The sequence below is a fragment of the Mustela lutreola genome, chromosome 4 (genome assembly GCF_030435805.1).
Source record: "Mustela lutreola isolate mMusLut2 chromosome 4, mMusLut2.pri, whole genome shotgun sequence".
NCBI lineage: Eukaryota > Metazoa > Chordata > Mammalia > Carnivora > Mustelidae > Mustela > Mustela lutreola.
In genome coordinates, this window is record NC_081293.1 from 77,287,419 (window position 1) to 77,305,601 (window position 18,183).

Sequence of the window (18,183 nt, forward strand, 5' to 3'; positions counted from 1 at the left end):
AACCTCCCTCACCCTGCTCACTGTGCTTTTCCCCTTGCAACTGTCCTTCATGTATACACAGGTCTCAGCTCAGTCTGTATTTTCCTGACAGTGCTTATCATTTCTCTGTATTGGGCTTCGTCCTTTTATATGCACTGCAATGGAACCCTATGGTCATCCCTATCATAGGACTTACTGATCAATGGGCTTTGTCAGATCTCTTCCCTGGCACACAACACACACACGTAAACTCCGTAACTGTAAGGGCTTCACCTTGTTCAATCGCTATTCTATCCCCAGTGCCTACCCCTTGTCTGGAACAAAGTACACAATTCATAGGTATCTGATGAAAAAAATCATTAGGGAAAGAAAAAGAATTGCCAAGTCATCTATACACATGCATAAGCATACCAAATACGTTTTGTAATATTAAACTACCTGGTGGATATTTTAAAAATCTGATTAATGGAATGTAAATCAAATGAAAAGAGGATATCAAAATATACACTAGAAAAATATATGTATTAAATTATTATGATCTCTTATTTTTATACTCATAAGAGATTTTACTAATGATTACAGAAAGCCATTTATAAGCTGCTGAAAGAAAAGTCATAATTTAGGAGTTGTACCAATTGTTCCACAGATACCACCTTGACCACACAGTCTTTGGGTTAGACGTTATCAGAATCCACCGATGCAATTAATGTGTGTATCTTTAATTAGGACACATGAAAACATGACTGTGGTGTGGAAAGTGTCTTTGAGTGAGACTGTACTGTTGAGAGAAGAGGTCAAGGGCAGGAGGAATGGTTGTACCTATATAACCTTATGTTAGGTGACTCAAGGCAAAACACTTACTCACTGGGCCTTAGTTTGTGTAATAAACTCTATAACAGGAACAATACCCACCCAACTACCTGGTGGGCTTCTCACAGAAATATCCTGATTTTCTTTTGTTGCTTCCTATCTTTTCTTCAAGATTCAGGGTTCACTCCAAATGTCACCTCCGTGGTCACATCTGAATCTCCCTGTAGAGTCAGTGGTTCCGTCTCCTCATTGTTCTAGGTCCTTATTGGTCCTTGTGCACTGACACTTTCCATATTTTAAATCTAAGCTGTTTTCTGGTCCAGATGGTGCCTGCTGAGAGACATAACAGATAGGTAGCTGAATGAACCTATGAACAGAGATCAAAGGAAATAAAACAAAAGCAAATGGTTTGGAAAACTTAAAGAGCTAGAGAAGTAAACAGAAGATAGTGTTTTCAGTAGTGTCCATAAGACCCCTAAGGTGACACCAGCCTGCGGGTGCTGTCCCATATATAGTGGGGGAATTTCTCATGCTTATTTCTGGACAGAGGGAAGAAGAGTACAGGTCTAAATGGATGGCTTTAGTGTCAAACCCACTAAGTCCAACAGTCACCTGTTGTCTCAACGGATTTACATCAGTTTGTAAGGCAGGATGATAGTGCCTTCCTCTCAGATGGCTTTTATGAAAAGTAAGTAAGTTCTACACTCTCCATTGCATCAAGCATGGCATAAATTCTTAGTAAATTATCCTTTAAATTTTTTATAATGAGAAATTTGACCAATTGCTGAAGGCTTCATTCCCCAGTTTTTTCTTTTGAGTGCTTATTATATGCTTGAAGCTCTCAGAAGCCAGAAAGAAGATCTTACAAAGGGCAAGCAAGGTTCGTGCTCTCTAGCAGCTTTGGTTTGGAGGCACAGGAAGGTGTTAAAGAAATGAATATAAGTCTTGGTGGATTGTACAAAGGGCTTGAGGAAGTCAAGGGCTCTTTGAAATAGAAGAGACACACTATTTAGGAAGGACAGGTTGGGAATGTTCCTCCGAGGACAGAGCCAGGGCCAGGTGACAAGAAGGAGCCAGCCTTATGAAGAGTCTGTGAAAAAGGGCAGGGGTAAGAGCAAGTTCAAAGACCATGAAGTACAAAAGGCCTTGTCACATTGGAAGGACATCAAAGAGGCTGGTGTGGCAGGGATCTGATGGGCATGGATGAGAGACAGGAGCCACCCCTAGGGCTCATTTAATCTGTGATAAGCAATTCTGACGACTTCATTTGAAGAGTTGAAAGGCTTTGAGCAGGGGAAGGCCTTAACTTGTTATATATGCATTAACAACCAACCTAGAAGCTGTGTTAAAAAAAAAATGGGGGGGGGGAGGTAAGAACAAGAGCAGAAACACCAGTTGGAAACTTCTGCAATGTCCCACTGAGAGATAATACAGGTTTTGATCAGAGTGGTAGTAGAGCAGGTAAGAAGAACCAATTCAAGATATACTCTGTTCTTACAGAATTTGCTAACCCACTTGATTCAGCAGGGATCGGGATGGAGGTAAGAGAGAAAACAAGGGTGATCAAAGGTTCTTGCACTGATGGTCTGGGGGAAAGTCATGATGACTGCATAGACGAGAACTGTAGGGTAGGAACAGATGAGGGGTGAAGGTAGGACGCCAACGCATTCATTTTTTCATATATTTGACACATTGATTAATTATAAGTAGGCAGTTTTCTTATGGAGACTGGAGTTCAAGAAGTACTGTATTGGAGACACAAATGTGGCCATGATTAGTATACAGATGGCATCTACAGATGGGATCACCTAGAAGAGCAGCTCTCAATTTTGGTTACACATGGAATCATCTAGAAAACTTTTAAGTACTGATGGCCAGTCTCCAGTCCCCATCCACTGAATCAGCCCTAGGGTGCTAACCAAACCTTGGCATTCAATAACAATAACAACAAAACCACTTTATGTTAATTCTGATGCATTTCTGAGACCTGAAAACCACCAACCCAGGGAGAAATTGCAGAGAGAGAAGGGAAGATGGTCCCAGATTGAGCTCCAGTGCCTGGAGACCAAAAGGTCCCTAGCAAAGGGAACTCACAAAGAGCTGCCAGGTAGGCCTAGCAACAGATGTGAGCCCCTCAAGAGACTGTTAGGAAAAAGTGTGACTAACTGGCTTCAGGGTCACTAAAGGGTCAGGTATGGTGAGGACAGATACGGTGTTCTTATACTGATTTCTTATTGAACTGTATATACAAATGATAAAGGATACACATATCGGGTCTACGTTTGATTACTTTGTGTACATGTCCATATTCGAGTAACCATGGTCCAGGTGGAGATATGGAACATTTCCAAAATTCCATAAGGATCTCTTAGGCTCCTTGGTTCTTATCTCCCTCTCCTTTGGGAAGTAACTGCTTTCTGACTTGGACAGTATGGATGGGTTCGTTTTGCACATTTTAAAACTCCTTATCAGTGGAATTCTCTAGGCTGTATTCTTTGTATCTTGCTTCTTTTGTCCAACATTATTTCTGTGAGCTGTACCCGTCATTCCTTCCCATACAAGTGACTTGTTCTTTTTCTAATTTTACAGTCTGTGATTGTACGAATTTGCCACAATTCATCCACTCTCCTGCTGAGACGTAGTTCTCAGTACTCACGAATGAAGTTGCTATCCTTGTCTTTTAATGGACATACATTTCTCCTTTACTGGGTCCATTCTTAGGGATGGGATTACTGTGTATTAGGATATGTGCACCTCTAAGTTCATTAGATTTTGACACACAGTTTTCCAAAGAGTTGTGCTAACTTACACCTCCTCCAGCAAGAAATGAGAGTTCCAGTTTTTCTATATACTCTCTAACACGTAGTTCGGTCATTCCTTTCCCTTTTAAACATTCCGGTAGCTATGAAATGATATTTCATTGTGGTTTTAATTTTCTTTTCCCTGATTAATAATAAAAGACATTTCGTAGACATACTGAAGATTTTGATCTTCTTTTGAAGTTTCTGTTTCCATCATTCTGTTGATTTAATTGAACTATCTCTTTTTATTATTGATTTGTGGGAATTGTCCCTATATTTTGGATATTGGTCATTTGTCAGATGCATGTGGGATGAATGTTTTCTCCTAGTTTCCTAGGGGTTTACTTTCACTGTCTCTGAATGGTATCTTTTGCTGAAAAGAGCATTCATTTACATGAAATCTAATTTTTCTCAATTCTTTTATGGTGTTTCTCTGTAACATGTAAAAAATCTTTGCCTGCACCAAGGTCATGGAATTCTGTTTTCCTCTAAAAAATCTTATTGGTTTACCTTTTCACATTTAGGTTTGCAATCCATGTCAATTTGATTTTTATATTTGTAGAGAGGAAGGGTCGATATTAATTTTGTTCCGTGCAATGCCTAATTGGCCTAGCGGCCTTCCCACTGAGTCACAGTGTCCCTTGGATTGTTAATCAAATGTGGGCCTGCCTCAGGGCTGTATTTGATTCCACTGACTACTCACTTTCTAAGAAGTGGCCATAATCTTCCCTCATATTCTGAGGTATTTTCCTTTATTTGTTGCCCCAAATTGGGAGAAGTGAGTGAAGCATGTGGTTCAAGACTCCTTCACACTTTCCCAGCTTCTTGGTTGGATCAAATAGTCTAAGAGCTTCCACTCCACTCTGACATTTACACGCAATGCAATAGAACATGAAATTATTCGCTCCGAGACATCTGTCCTCTTGTAGGTATTCCAAATTCTCACACCCCGCAGAGCATGATTTATGGCCTCCTCCCACATTCACTGCCAATGTTCACTGCTCTTAATCCTGGTCTTTCCAGCTCAGAAGGGCTTTCCATGTAGTAACTGAAGACTCACACCCATGTTGTAGCTCAGCATGGAATCTAGCTTTAAAGTAGAGGTGACCGCTCTGCTTTGAGTCAATTGGCATGTATGAAACCAGTTGGATGAGCCCAGGTTGAGTCCAAAGTGCAAGCTAAATTGTATCACCTTTTGGCTTGAAAATTTGCAATGGCTCCCACCATCTGTTTGAATGGAATTCAAACAGAAAAGAATGTATTTCATCAACAGAATAGGGATTTTTTTGGAGAACTCTCATGTTTCAGGAGTGGAGTGTTCCTAAAGTTCCCATTGCCAACTGATCTCTCATTTTCTTATGATTGTCTATTGTACTTTGGTGACAATAAAGTTTATTTGGCTCATGTGTCTCTGCTGTTCTGTATTGCTTCTTAATGACTTCAGAAAATGCTCTATTAACTCAACAAGATGAACTCCATTAGAGCACATATTTATATCACTATAGAACATGGCAAAGGGCTTTTCACTCAGCAGGTGCTTAGTATTTTAGATATTAATGAATTAGCTTATTTCCTGCATCATTTCACAAATACAGGAGACAACTCTTGGTGCTTAGGAAATGAGTTTATTTGACTGTCCCCATAAAATTTCAGTTTCTTTATCACTTGGCAGAGATAACATTGTCTTTACAGCTCCTCTTAGAAACCTAGAAACTTTCTCTTAGAAACCTCGTTACTCTGAATACTTGACACTAACATTGTAAGGGACAAATGTTCATGACCTGGGGCCCATGTAAATATGTAGATTTCTAAGGTGAATAGTTGCATGATTTCCATTAAATTCTCAAATTTTCCTTCATTTATAGAAAGGTTAAGAATCTTTGAGACTATGACTTTGGCTCAGGTCATGATCCCAGGGTCCTGGGATCAAGTCCCACATCAGGTTCCTTGCCCAGCGGAGAGCCTGCTTCTCCCTCTGCCTGCCACCCCCCTTGCTTGTGCTCACTCACTCTCTCTCTATGAAAAATAAATAAATAAGATATTTTTTTAAAAAAAGGTATCATTGAGACTAGGGTCATGTCTAACAATCCTTCATACAACAATTAAGAAAATGGTCAATAAGTACATGTCCAATAAGACTGAATGGCAATGAAAAGCAGAATATTTACAAGGATAGAAGAGTCCGTCTACATTAAAAAAAGAAAGAAAAAAAAAAGATAATGAAAAAGGTTATTTTATGCATACTATGAATTCAATGTCAGCACTGAAAGAATAGTATTGGAGATAGATGTAGTAATGATTATTTATGTAACTTTTTGTAAAACCAAAATAGTACAGTCCAACTTAGGAAATAACTGTGAAAGAACATGAAAAATAAACAATAGCATTAAGGAAAAACAATTCCATTGTCAATTAAGAAAATTCCAGAACTTTGCATCTAGTAGAGTTTTCTTTATTGGGTCAGTAATTTGGTAAATTTCATAGTTAATATCCTGAAGTGATTCATGTCTACACTACACTACAACCCAATCCAATTGGTTGTAGAAGGTATAGACGGAAGGTGAATGAGGTTAGGGATCTGAAACAGTATGTTGCTGACATCTTTAGTTTCAGACACAGGACTTTTTTCCACCAACAGTTCAGCCCTCAGTCACACAGTACTGTAGAGGAACAAGCTAAATGAACATAATCGTACTTGGAAGCAACATTGGGTTTCTGTAAAACCATTTCATTAGAAGAGAAGGTGTATTTTATTTACGTTATTTTTATTATTAGTGAAAGTGAGTTGGTGTTAAAATATATAGCTAAAATACACACACACACACACACACATCACACACACATACATACATATGTACACACACACACACATAGATTCTGGAAAAAAGGCCCCTTGTGCATTGGCCAGTGTAAAGTTCCATATCCGAGCAGGCCCACTATACCTGGCAAGCTTTGGTGCCCTTCTACACACAGGTGGAGGTTAAGGGAGAGACAATATTTTTATTCCTAATCCTTAAAGCAACAGTAAAATAGATGATTAAAAATCAAACCGGATCTGCTTTGTTGGCACTCTCAAAAAAACAAAGAGAGGTGTGTTTTGGAATTTCTAGATAAAGACCACTTTGGGTTAATAGCTATTTTCCTATTCTGGTCAATTGGTCTTGAATTGATCCCTTAGGTCCAGAGATAAGGGTGTTGCTCTACTCTTAGATTCAAGGAGTCCTGCCCTAACCCTGCTGAGACTTGTCCCTGCCCTCTTCCAGTGCTGCCCCCACTTGGGTAAGGCAAGTTTAGAAAGGACCTTAACAAAACAATGGAGGCAAGTGGGGACAGTGGAGGAAGGAAATTGAGGGGGCATTGGGCGAGAGTGAGGTATTGGGATAGTGTTATGGAAAACTACTTTGGTGAGAGAAAACTCTTGGATATGTTGACTAAGAATTTAGAAGCAGAATCTGCCACTCAGTGTCAAATATATGACAAAAGCGTGAGAACAAAGTTGTCTTTGGTTGTGTCATTCAAGGTTTAGAGTAGGTTGAAGAGATTAAAAAAATATTAAGACTCTGTTAGCCTCAGAAGACACGTTGTATATTTTATGTGATTTCACTCATATTAAGATATACAATCTCTAGAGCCAACCTGTGAGACAGTCAGTAGGGATCACCTGTAACTGACACCTCTAATTGAACCAGCTCAGCGACCTTACTGGAGAAGCTAGGAGAAGAGCTTCAGGTTTTATATACAGTTCACCTTCTGGGTGACCCTGAGGTTTCTCTGCAGCATTCAACAAAAGTCACTGCATTCGCTTACTAGGGCTGCCATGACCAATACCACAGTCTGGGTGTCTTGAACCATAGCAGTAGAAGTCAGAGATCAAGGTATTGGCAATGTTGGATTCATCTGAGCCCTCTCTCCTTGGCTTGCCGATGACCGCCTTCTCCCTGTGTCTTTATATATTGTTCCCTCTGTACCTGTGTCCAAACTTCCTCTTCTTACAAGCACACCTGTCACACTGGATTTTGATATTTAACATAGAAGTCTTTTAGCTATGTTTTCTGACATTTTGTCATCACCAGAAATTGCCCAATATTTTTAAATAGTAAAATAAAACCATTATTCTTTTGAAAATTCAAGAATTACATTTTTTTCTTAAGGAAGTATCACAAAGAAATGACACTAAAGGAGTCAAATGGAAAACCGAGAAATTATTGTCTACATAGAATCTCAACTTTCTTTTCTCTAATTACTAAAAAGAATAAAACTGCACTAAAATTTAGGTGTCCTTTGGGGACATTAAAAAAATACACACTTTGGGTGCCTCAGTGGCTAAGTCAGTTAAGCATCTGCTTTTGGCTCAGGTCATGATCCCAGGGTCCCGCATGGGGCTCCCTTTTATCGATAAGTCTGCTTCTCCCTCTGTCCCTGCCCCTGTTCGTGCTTGTGCTCTGTCTCATTCTCTCTCTCTTTCTGAAATAAATAAAATCTTAAAAATAAAAATCCATACTTACCTCTCATGTAGACCAATGTACTTAAGAATAGGGAAGGCAAGAGTTCTGGCAGAGAGCAAGGTGAGAAACGCAGCGCGGCCGTCCATCCCAGGGCCCTCCAGGCCCTCCGGCCTGAGGCTGGCGGGTGACCTGGGGGGCCCGGGGACAGGTCGCGGGCTCCGACCTGCAGAGGCCCAGCGCCCTCACCGCCGCTGCCCATCGGCCAGGCCCAGAGTGAAGCAGCTGCAAGCTTCTCCGCACCCCCCACCCCCACCTTGGCGCCGATGGCGGCGGCCTCTCGGAGCCCAGACCTCGCCTGCTGCCCACTCCCGGGGCGCAACTCTGCGGGGCCTCCGCCAAGCCCCTGCCCGAGCCAGCGGGCTCCCGGCGCCTTTGGACGTCGGGTGTGGCGGAGCGAGAAGAATGGCGGCCACGCGAATGCCGCGGAGGGCCATTGGGGCCACCGAGGGCCTGAGAAGGCGGGTCTGCGTGGACGCAAGCTCGGCAGCCTTTGGGCCTTGGAGCCCCACAAGGCCCGGCCCTGGAATGACCGCTCCGCCCCCACTGGACGAAACATCACTTTCTATGGAGAACGGTGGACAGAGGCCCTAACGGGCCGGGAAGAAATGTCTTTTGAAAAATGACTTTGAAATGGAATTGCTAGACCACCTCTAGGAGGGACATCAGGAGCGACTCGCATCCACGTTTGTTCAGTGGGTAAGAGGACATGAAGTAGACGACCTTGAGGAGGAAGAAAAGAAGGTTCGGTGCCAGACTGGTCATATTTAGAAGACATTTTCATATGACAACCATTGTTTTGTGTGTGCATTTTATCCCTCAATTACTGTATATATAGTTGACAATGCTAAGTACATTTTTGAAACATCTAGTCTTTCTAGATGTTCTGAAGTGCCTGATAACGTGTTAAAAATAGAGGTAGTAAAAAGACATTCTTGTAAATACCTTCCTGTTAACATTCATATGGAATGCTGTCTAATTTAGGGGGAATGGCCGAACCACCTCTTTGAATAGTACACATTGTGTTTGTGCACTGGTGCAGGGGAGGTGGGAGAAGGAAGTGCAGAGAGCTCTGCCAGTGTGTTCATAGTGAGGGAAGATGAACCATTGTCCTTTATGTTCCTGCATTTTGGTTTACTTAGCTGTGTATATAGTGTACATACTGGACAAATGAGTCCTAATTTTCAACATCTAGTCTTTCTAGATGTTAAAAAGGTTGCCAGTGTATGACAAAAATAGAGTTAGTAAACTAATACATGGTGTACATTTTGTGTTAAAATTCCTAGAAAGATAGTCTGAAAATTTGAGCATTATGGCCCACTGGGTTGGTGGAGAAAGGAGAGATGAGAATGAATAGTCTTAGGCTAGAATGTTCACATTTTGAAGACACTTTCAGATTATAACTGTTACATGTGTGCAGTTTATTCAAGACTGCTGTGTATATAGTGGACAAATTATGTCCTTATTTAAAACATCTAGTTTGTCTAGATGTTTAGAAGTGCCCAACGTATGTTAAATGTAGAGGTAGTAAAATACCGCTTTGTAAATATCTTTTTGCTTAAAATTCATAGGAAATAAACCGTCTTGGTGATGGAATTGTTTAACCACCTCTGAGCAGTATTCTATCATGTATCTTTGTTCTGTTGCTTGAAGGAGATGGAAGGGAAAGAATTGCAAAAGGTAATATGTTAGTGTGTTTGTGCTTGGACATTTTCAGACAAAACCATTTTTTGTATGTTTTGTGCATTTTGTTTTGCTGTGTATATAGTGTATATAATGGACAAATGAGTCCTAGTTTTGCAACATCTAGTCTATAGATGTTGAAGAGGTTGCCAATGTATGACAAATTAGTAAAATTAGCACATTCTATACACATTGTGTTGAAATTCAAAGGAAAGCTTTTCTTCTGTAAATGACTTTTGGATATGAATTTGTTCAACCACCTTTAAACATTACACTTGCCTGTACTTGTCTACTGGATTGGTGGTGGAGAGAAGGAAGTGAGGGAGGGAATAGTTTAGTCCCAAATGATGGTCATATTTAGAATATACCTCAGATTGTACCCATTGTTAGCTGTGTGCGGTTTTATTTAACAGTGCTGTTGTGTACTCAGTGGACAAGTACGTGTATGAAATATCTAATCTTTCTAGATATTTAGAAATGTTTGATGTATGTAAAAGTAGAGTAATGCTTCTTATAAATAGCTTTTAAAAACTGATGGGAAATATTTTGGAAATGGAATTGCTAAACCACCTCTCTGAACAGTATACTTGTTCCTTGGTTTGAGGGAAGTGGGAGGGAAGAAATTGCAAAAGATGCTTTGCTAGTGTGTAGTAGGAAATTTCAGCTTATTCATTGCCCTATATGTTATGTGTATTTAACTTGACTATATATTGTATATATACTGGACAAATAGGTCCTAATTTTATAATATCTAGTCTCTAGATATTAAAGAGGTTGCCAATGTTTGACAAAAGTAGAGTTAGTAAACTAACACATTTTGTACACTTTGTGTTAAAATTCATCGAAAGGCTGTCTTCTGAAAAGGACTTGAAAAGATAACAGTCACATCTAAGTGACACATGCCTATTTGCACTCACCCACTGGGTTAACGGTAGAGAGGAGTTGTGAGAAATGAAGGGTTCTAGACTGGAATGTTGCCATGCAGAAGACACTTTCAGATATAACCCATTGTTACATGTGTGTAGTTTATTCAACACTACTGTGTATATAGTGGACAAAATCCAGTCCTTATTTGAAACATCTAGCCTTTCTAGATGTTTAGAAGTACACAAAGTACGTTAAAAGTAGAGGTAGTAAAATAACACATTTTGTAGATAATCCTTTTGTTAAAATTCATGTGAAATACTGTCTTTTGAAAATGGAATGATCAAAATGATGAAACCACCTCTCAGAGCAGTACACATTATATGATATTTGTACTGGTTCAGGGAGGAGGGAGAAGAAAGAGCAAAGGGCTTTATACCAGTATGTTTACAGTTAGGGAGGATTAACCATTGTCCTGTATGTCTGCATTTTGTTTTATTTAGCTGTGTATATAGTGTATATAAAGGACAAATGAGTCCTAATTTACATCTAGTCTTTCTAGATGTTTAAGAGGTTGCCAGTGTATGACAAAAGTAGTTAGTAAACAAATACATTGTGTACACTTTGTGTTTAAAATCAGGAAAGACTATTCTGAAAACTAGAGGAAGTGAAATTGTTAAAATCCCCTCTAAGCATTACAGATGCTTCTACTTTCCACTATGTTGATAGAAATGAGAAAAGGAAGGATTCTAAGCCAGAATATTCTTTCAGTGCTATTATGTATGTAGTGGGCAAATTTTAAATAAATCCTTACTTGAAACATCTAGTCGTCTGGATGTTTGAAAGTGAACATGTTAGGAGTAGAGTAGCAACACCCTTTATTGTTAATTTACAGGAATGTTTGTATTTTGGGAATGGAGTTGTTAAACTTGATGTCTTGGAGAGTATGCTGACTGTTCACTGGGTTCACTAGGGGATGGGGATGGGGGCGGGGAAGGAAGTGAGGAGCAAAGGGTTCTGTGCCCATGAGTCTTTAAAGTTCTGTATGTGCGTTTTAGTTAATGTTGCTGTGTGTCAAAGGATAAACAAGTCCTAATACCCAAAATATATTAAAAGTAGAGGTAGTAAAATACTCCCTTTATGAATGCCCTTTTGTTAGTTTTTAGGAAGGACTGTTCTGGGAGTGTCTGTCAGTCACCTCTTAGAGCTAGATGTAGTCCTATGCTTGGTCATTAAAATGGTGGAGGGAGCAGAGGAGGGGTGAAGGGAAGGGCTTTTTGCTAGTTATCTCCACAAATAGAAGACCATTTTCGGTTATAACCATAGGTCTGGATGTGCATTTTGATGAAGTACCTGTGTTTGTTGTGGACAAGTGTCATTATTTTGTAACATCTAAGCTTTTTGGATGTCCTGAGGTGACAATGTATGATAAAAGGTACAGCAAGTGAATCAACCAATTTATAAGTTTTTGTTATTATTGATAGGAAAGAAGCATCTTGGACATGGAATTGTTACACTGTCTCAGAAATGTGAGGACTTACTAGGTTGGCCGCAGAGGGGTAGGAGGAAGTATAGAGGGAGAGCTGTATGCGGATGCGTTCATACTTACATTGTATTAACTGTTAATGTGTGTGCGTCTCTTTGGCTGTACTATAGGAATACATTAAGTGATTCAATGGAAACATACCCTGTTGCTAATATTTGAATAGTATAGATTGGATAATGAATTCTTTTAGAAGCATTATACATTGTGTACTCTTACTTATGTCTGTTTTAATTGAACATTAAGGGAATGCAGTATTTTAATGGTAACCCTGCCAGTATCTTTAGAGGCCTGTTGCCATTTTTGTCCTCTCTGAAATCTTTGTTGCCGAGAAAGGCAGGATTACACTTTTTCTTTCAGATGGAGTTGGTGTATTGTATTCTTGGTTATCGAAATACTCAGTTTGGGGACTTTGAAATGGTAAATATTCATGGTGTGTAAAAAAGCATGATACATAACTACGATCTTAATTACATTAAAATGCTTACTTTTGTAGATACACACATGGGACCTAGAAGTCAAACTGTAAACTGCTTGTGATTATGGATGACTTTGTTTTTTGCTTCTTGTGTTTTTCAGTTTCCTTTTATGTACATGTTAACTTTTAAAAAATAAATTTTTTAAAACCTAAAAAAAAAAAAAAAAGAATAGGGAAGGCAAAAAAAAAAAAAAAAAAAGAAAAGAAGAAGAAGAGAGAAGGCCAGTCACATCAGATTCAATCATAAAAATAATTACACTCACAGGAATGGAATGCTATTTAAATAAAAATCAAACTAATAAAATGTATTTACTATAAACATTTTATTTTATAAAATATATATTATTAGAAAAATAAAATCAGTGGTCAGCTAAAGCAAAATGGATTACTTTATCAAATCTTACTGTCCATCAGTCTAATTTTATCTCTGTATCTCTTATACCCCTGGCTCGATATCCTGGCATACTAATATCTTGTAATCTCTGTGAGATATTATATTTACAAAGCTTTTTAAGTTAATAGTTAATTCTTGATTTGCTTTATTTGTCTAAAAGTTAAGAACTTAAAAAAATTTATCAGTGTGTCTGACTTTTAGAAATAAGTGTGAATATTTAATAGGCATAGGTGTGAATACTTAATTGTGAAAAAACTGAGTGTTTTCCTTCCAAGATATGGAACAAAGCAAGGATGTCTCCTTTCACCACCTGTATCAGCATCACCACCTGCATAGCACCACCTGTACGTTAGTGCAATATAGAAAGACAAAAAAAAAAAAAAAAAAAAAAAGAGGCCTAAGATTGAAAAGGAATCTTCCTTTCAATTTCCACTGTTAAAAATCCCAAAGAATCTACCCCAAAAAGCTATTCGAAATAATGTAAGTTTAATAAGGTTGTAGGATGCAAAAATATCCAATGTATTTTTATATGTTAGCTAAAACAAATGGAAATATTTTAAAAATACCTTTACATGCTTTGTCTCCCCCTCTGCTTGGTGGTGGATATTAAGGAGGGCACATATTGCATGAAGCACTGGGTGTGATGCTTAAACAATGAATTTTGGAACACTGAAAAAATAAAATAAAAAAATACACTTACAATAACACTAGAAAGCAGGAAATATTTAATGATAAGTTTTTAAAAAATAGGTATGAGATCTATATGCCAGAAACTATACAAAAAGAAAGAAATGGAAAATACCCAAATCAATGGAGAAATAAATCATATTCAAAAGAAATATTTTTGTTACTGTACTGGGTGTAATTATCTTTAAATTAATCTATAGAATTCTACACAGTCTCAATCAAAGTCTCTGGAGGGTCCTATTGTAGTTCTTGACAAGCTAACTCTAAAATTTATAGGAAAAAGCATATGAACCAAGAGAGACAATTTTGAAAAAGAACAAGTTCAAGACTCACATGACTTGATTTCAAAATATATTTTAAAGTTAAAGTACAGTATTGATATAATGATACACAAGTTGATCAGTAGAAAAGGATGAAGAGTTCAGAACTAATTTCACATCTTTATGAGGAATTGACTTTTCCAAGGTTGCAGAGACATTTCAGAGAAAAAAAGATAGTTGTTTCAACAAATGTCACCAAAATAAAGTTATTCATATATGAAACAGCAAACTTTAATGAATAGGTTACATGATACACAAATATTAGCTCAAAATGGATCATAGATTTAAATGTAGAACACAAACTATAAAAATATTAAAAGAAAATATGGTTAAAAATGTGATTTTGGATTAGACAAAAGATTTTTAAAATACAAATATCAAAAGAATGATCCAAAAAAGGAGAAATTGATCAATTGACTTCATCAAAACTTAAAACTGCTCTTCAAAAGACACTTAAGAAGAGACAAGTCGGGTGCCTGGGTGGCTCAGTGGGTTAAGCCGCTGCCTTCGGCTCAGGTCATGATCTCAGGGTCCTGGGATCGAGTCCCACATCGGGCTCTCTGCTCAGCAGGGTGCCTGCTTCCTCCTCTCTCTCTGCCTGCCTCTCTGCCTACTTGTGATCTCTCTCTGTCAAATAAATAAAATCTTTAAAAAAAAAAAAAAAAAAAAAAGAAGAGACAAGTCATAGTCTGGGAAAAAATATTTGCAAATTATGTCTGATTAAGGACTTGAATGGAAAACAAACAGCACCATTTTTTGAAGCGACTGTCCTTTTTTCCACTGGATAAAGGACATCTCATCTGCAAAGAGGGAGAGTGACTTCCTTACCAATTTAGATGCTTTTTATTTCTTTTTGTTAACTGATTGCTGAGGCTAGGACTTCTAGTACTGGATTGAACAAAGGCGGTGAGAGTGGACATCCCTGTCATGTTCCTAACCTTAAGGGAAAAGCTCTCAGTTTCTCCATTGAGAATGATATTCGCTGTGGGCTTTTCATAGATGGCTTTGATGATATGAAGGTATGTACCCTCTATCCCTATACTTTGAAGAGTTTTAATCAAGAAAGGATGCCATATTTTGTCCAATGCTTTTTCTGTACCTGTTGAGAAGATCATATGGTTCTTCTCTTTTCTTTTATTGATGTGCTGTATCATGTTGATTGATTTGTAAATGTGGAAACACCCTTGCATCCCAGGGATAAATCCCACCTTGTTGTGAATAATCCTTTTAAAGTACTATTGGTTAGTATTTTGGTGAGTATTTTGGCATCCATGTTCATCAGGGATATTGGTCTGTAATTCTTTTTGATACGGTTTTTGTTCTCACTCTTCTTTTTTTAGGATTTTATTTATTTATTTAGAGAGCACCTAAGGGGGAGGGGTAAAGGGAGAAGGGAAAGAGAGTCCCAAGCAGACTCTGTGCTGAGCGTTGACCCTGATATCATGACCTGAGATGAAATCAACAGTTGGACACTTGACAGACTGAGCCTTGCAGGTACCCTGAGATCTCACTCTTAAATGAGAAATCCTCCCTACTCACCCATTTTAAGGGGAAAAGCCACTGTGTGTAGGGGGGAACATGGAGATACTTCTGAGATAGCAGACCTCTGATCTGAAGTTACGAGCCCAGAAACATCTAAACTGTCTGATCCAAGAATCCCTAAATGCCAGTAGAGAGGAGCACATAGTTTAACAAATCTCCAAAACAACATTTGCATTTCTGATTGCACGAGAAACTGGTGGGTGGACAGAGGAAGACAGAAAAGGTTCATGAGAAATGTGTTAACCAGACCCTGCATAGTTTTTTGAGTCTGGCTTGGAACTCCTGCTTTCCTGAAAACCTGTCTCACAGTGACAAGGTTAGCCAAAGTGTAAAAGGTAATATTTGTCCTTTGGCTTTCTCCCTGTGTCACTCTCACCCCGCTAAGCCCCTTATCTTGGGGTACTCCTGCTGACCCTCACTTGTCCTGCCCTCTAATGGAGCATTTTGCTGAGTGTCAGAGAGAGCAAACACTCCTTCCCTTTCCCTCCACACCCAAGTATATGACCTTGTAGTCTCTGCTATCAGCAGCAGCCCCTACCTAGGAGGTGAAAATGGGAACTCTGAGTTTGTGCATTGGACCATTCTGAACGTTCAAGGTGTTCTCCACTACTAGATCTAATTTACGCTTATGATAAAACTGTCATTCAGACATTTCCTTCAAGTCTTGAGTGTGATGCCACTGCCTCAATGAAACTTTAACCAGAACATCTTTACAAAAATTTTAACACTAGTCTGATACCACCCACTCCTCACTGTATTTTTCCCCATTGCACATATACCTTTCCAACCCCATCTATGATTTCCCTGTTTCTTTTACTTATGGTCTGTCTCAACCTATTAGAATATAGCATCCCTTAGAACAGACTGTGTTTCCTTAAAGCTGTCTCCCTGAGACTAGCAGACCACCTAGCACATAGCGAGTGCTCAGGAAGGAACTGTTGGATGAATTCATTAATTGGGGATAAAAGGAGCTCTTATCATGAACAGTCTCCCACTTTGCTACCTTTACTCCATCCAGTCTTTTCTCTCTCTCATCTGGATTGTTACATTCTTACCAAGTCATCTTTGTTCAGTTTGGTCTCAGAGACAGACTTTCCTTCCTGTTGCTCAAGAAGAGAAATTTCTAAATTATAACATGAGACCCAATCCATAGTGCTAGAACACACTCTCTGTCTCTCTGTTGTTGGCAGGATAAAGTTCAGCAGAGAGGACTACTCTCCATGATCTTCCTTAACTTCTAGCCTCTTCCCGATTCCCATGCAGTGCTGGGACCTGTTCCTATAGTCTGGAGGAGAACCGAGGGTGTGCTCCCTTCACCAGTTCTGCGTGGAGCCCCTCCAAGGTGGTAGCTTGAAAGCAGTTCTGTCAAGAATTATTTTCACCAGGAAGATCGGCAAACTCTACAAATCAGGGTGTTTTCCCCCCTTGAGAAACAGATACAAAATATCCTCCTGCATACCACAGTTCCCTCTCCCACCAAATAAATACCCAACTCTCACTAGTGCTCTCCAACTTTAGACACATGGGAGAATGGTTTCCTCATCCTGCCACACTCTGATGGGATTCCTCAAGTGAGAAGTTGCAAGTTCTCAGTTGACATTCAACACTTGTATGACTTTTGTGTTCTAGTCCATACACGGGCACAATACAATGAAAACTGAGATAATTTACTATTTGAGTAAAATGGATGTACCAGAAAGAATTGCAAGCTGCTGCAGACTTTTGTGTATAAATATCAAGGAGTGAAATTGTGGGGTTGTATGGTAAGGATATGCTTACTTTTGTGAGAAACTGTCAAAATGTCCTCCAGGCAGCTGTGCATTTCATGTGTCCACTAGCAATGAAGGAGAATTCCTCCTTGTCCATGTTCTCACTAGTATTTGATGCTGACAGAGCTGCAGATTTTTGTTGTTCTCATAGGTGTGCAGTGCTATCTCATTGTTGTTTTAGATTGTGTTTCCCTGTTGTGGAACATCTTTTCATATGCTTATTTGTCACTTGTATATCACCTTTGGTAAGGTGTCTGTTCAGATCTTTGGCCCGTTTTTAAAATCAGGCTTTAAAACCTGATTTTTCTTATTGTTCAATTTGAAAAGTTTTTTGTAAATTTCGGATAACAGTCCTCTATCAGGTGTGCTTTTACAAGTATTTTCTCCGAGTCTGTTCTTCTCATTTTCTTTTTTTTTTTTTTTAAAGATTTTATTTATTTATTTGACAGAGAGAGATCACAAGTACGCAGAGAGGCAGGCAGAGAGAGAGAGAGAGAGAGGAGGAAACAGGCTCCCTGCTGAGCAGAGAGCCCGATGTGGGACTTGATCCCAGGACCCTGAGATCATGACCTGAGCCAAAGGCAGCGGCTTAACCCACTGAGCCACCCAGGTACCCCTCTTCTCATTTTCTTGACATGGTCTTTCACAGAGCAGAATTTCTAATTTTATGGGGCTTGAGCTCCATTGTTTCTTTTATGGATCATGTCTTTGGTGTTGTATATAAGGACTCATCTACATATCCAAGGTCATCTACATTCTCAGGTCATCTACATATTCAAGGTCATCTATGCTTCCTCTGTGTTATTTTTTA